This window comes from Sinocyclocheilus grahami, unplaced genomic scaffold, assembly GCF_001515645.1.
Source record: "Sinocyclocheilus grahami isolate Dianchi unplaced genomic scaffold, SAMN03320097.WGS_v1.1 scaffold471.1, whole genome shotgun sequence".
Classification (NCBI taxonomy): domain Eukaryota; kingdom Metazoa; phylum Chordata; class Actinopteri; order Cypriniformes; family Cyprinidae; genus Sinocyclocheilus; species Sinocyclocheilus grahami.
In genome coordinates this window covers 826,402-829,319 of record NW_015505650.1, presented here as the reverse complement: position 1 = coordinate 829,319, position 2,918 = coordinate 826,402, and positions in this window count along the sequence as shown.

Genomic DNA, 2,918 nt, shown 5'->3' with positions numbered 1-2,918 from the left:
GAAAGTACACTCTTCATGGCATTTAGTGTTAACCCCAGCTCTCTCATATGGGCGAAGATGACATCTCGATGCTGAGGCGCCATCTGCTCCGATCGAGCTAGTATCAACCAATCATCGATGTAATTGGGTATGCGGATGCCCTGGAGTCGCAAAGGAGCCAGAGCTGCATCCACACACTTCGTGAAAGTGCGGGGTGAGAGTGACAGGCCAAAGGGAAGAACTCGATATTGGTATGCTTCGCCCCCGAAAGCAAACCTCAGGAACTTCCAGTGTTGAGGAAGGATGGAAACATGGAATTAAGCTTCTTTGAGATCTATCGTAACAAACCAGTCCTCGGACTGGATTTGAGATACTATCTGCTTGATAGTGAGCATCTTGAACCCAAAGCCGTTTGATAGTGCGGTTCAGAAGACGGAGATCTAAAATCGGACGCAACCCCGCATCCTTCTTCAGAACGATGAAGTAACGACTGTAAAACCCGGATGCACATGCCACGCCCGGACGAGAGAGAGGAGGAACACGTTCTATGGCCCCCTTCCTCAAGAGAGTATCTACTTCTTGTTCCATTACCAGAGCCTGCTCAGGGCCCACTAGTGTGGGAATGACCCCGTTGAAATGAGGAGGACAAGAACCGAACTGGATTCTGTAGCCTTTCTCTACAACCTGCAGGACCCATTTTGAGATATTTGGCAGAAGTTTCCACGCTGCCAGAGAATCTACTAAGGGAACCAGCCTCTCGAGGCTGGCCTCTGGTTTTATTAGAGGAGTCAGTTCGGTGCCCTGAAGCAGATAACCGGCAGGGAACAACTGACCTCACTGCTGTAGCCCCATCACTTGAGGGGGCGAGCTCTCCAATGCCGTACCGTTGCCGGGCGGCAGCTGGGATTTTCGCTCGTCAGAGCTCACTGAGCCCTGAAGCACCGAGGGTGGCAGGGGGAACAATAAACCTTCCGTGAGGGCACTGAGGAGGATTGGGCACCATATACTGAGGTGTTATCCTTTCCTCCCCAGGTGGGGCTGCCCTCAGGGACCTGCCAATGGTAGGACCATTTAGCCGAGGTTCTCTTAGACAAAATAATGGTCCGCAGATCCGTTTTCGGTCTAGAAGACCCCGACTGAGAGCGTTGCCCCGACCCCAGATCTTTCTGTGGAGGGGTGCGGGTTGCAACCCTCTGTTTTTTGAGACTGGCGATACGAGGAGTTTTACGGCTTGGGCTGCTCCCGCTCAGCGGCCCCATGGGCCTGGGAGCGATGAGGGAGGAAACGTTGGAATGCCACCGCTTGCTTCTTCGCCTCCTGAAACCTACCGACGACTGCGACTGTGTTGACTGCATCGCCAAAAAGGCCAGAGGGCAAGAGCGGGGCATCTATGAAGAAGAATCTGTCCTTATCTTGCATTTCAGACAGATTCAACCACAGATGCCGTTCCGTGGCAAATTTGTGGCCCGACGCAGTTCAGCTACTACGTCGGATTCCTCCTCCTCCCTGTCATCCATGTCCCGGAGCAGGTCAGCCTGGTTTGCGCCAGCCTGACCTGCCGCCGTATAAGCTTTCCCAACCAGACTCGATGTCCTTCAGGGACGATGCTGAAGATGGGGAGAGATAGCTCGCAAGCATCTGCTCCACCACTGGCATCGCCCCATATCCCTTATCATTCAGCCCCACGATGTTGGAATAATTCGAGACTGTGGGGCTGTAAATACGGGGTGAGTACGGTTCCTCCCACGATCTTGACACCTCAGCATGGAGATTGGGGAAAAACGGGAGGCCCCGTCGTGAAGGCTGTGATCTGGATTTCAGAAAACGCTTGTCTAATTTACTTTTAGGACGAGCGTCCTGTTTCTCGGCTGGCCAATCAATATTTAATTTGGCTACAGTACGAGTCACAACCTCCACGAGCTCCTCATACGCGAGGGACTGTGGTGGCGAGTCCACAGTCTCCTCTGTCTCGACACTCATCACATCCACCTCCTCGGAGGAAGATAGATGAAGTGTCTGGCTCTCTCTCTGGGGGGAAGAAACCGCAGCGCGGGTTTCCGATCCCTGAGAGGGAGCCATGGATCTAGCGGGTGAGGACCGAGAAAAGGACGAGCCCGTCTCGGATCCCTCCTCTAAATCCACCTGCGTTCCCCACGACAACAGTCTACGCTGTGCCTCGGCAACAGCGGGACCGCTGCCAGCGGGATCGCGAGCATGGCCACTCTCATCAAACACAGCCAGGCGAGAGCGGAGCATGCACAGCGAGAGTAACTCGCAGGGATGACAATCAGCTCCCTCAAAAGCTGACTGTGCATGCTCCGCTCCTAAACAAACAACACACATCGTGTGTATCCCCCGCTGCCAGATAGCGTGGGCAGGGAGGAACACAACGTCTGTAATGCCGTTCGCTCTCCATAGATTGTTGCTTAGACTTTGATATATTCTTTGAATGCTTGTGGACTGACAGACAACAGTAAATAGACTGACACATACACAGAGCGCTACTGAAGAGCAGAAGCTAACTTGCGCTCTGCCGGATGCACTTTTATACTTCCTGGTGCTCACGTCACCCCGCTCGTGACATCTCGCTGCTCCATTGGACTGATTTTACACGTGCTTCATCACGCAGGGGCGTTCCAAAAGCGATTCTCGACGCAGCTCGAGTTCCTAAAGGGGAACGTCTCAGGTTACTTATTTAACTATGGTTCCCTGAGTAGGGAACGAGACACTGCGTCCTCTAGGCGTCGCTATGGGGAACGCCTCATCGTGACCCGTGTCTGAAGCATACATTGAAAAAACAGCAACAACACGTTGGCCGGCGACAGCCCATGACATCACTACCGGTGCGACTATAGTATAAATAGGTGCCGGGAGAACATGTCATTCACTTCTTCGTCTGAAGCTTGCGTTCGAAGCATGGCAGGAAGCCTAGAGGACGC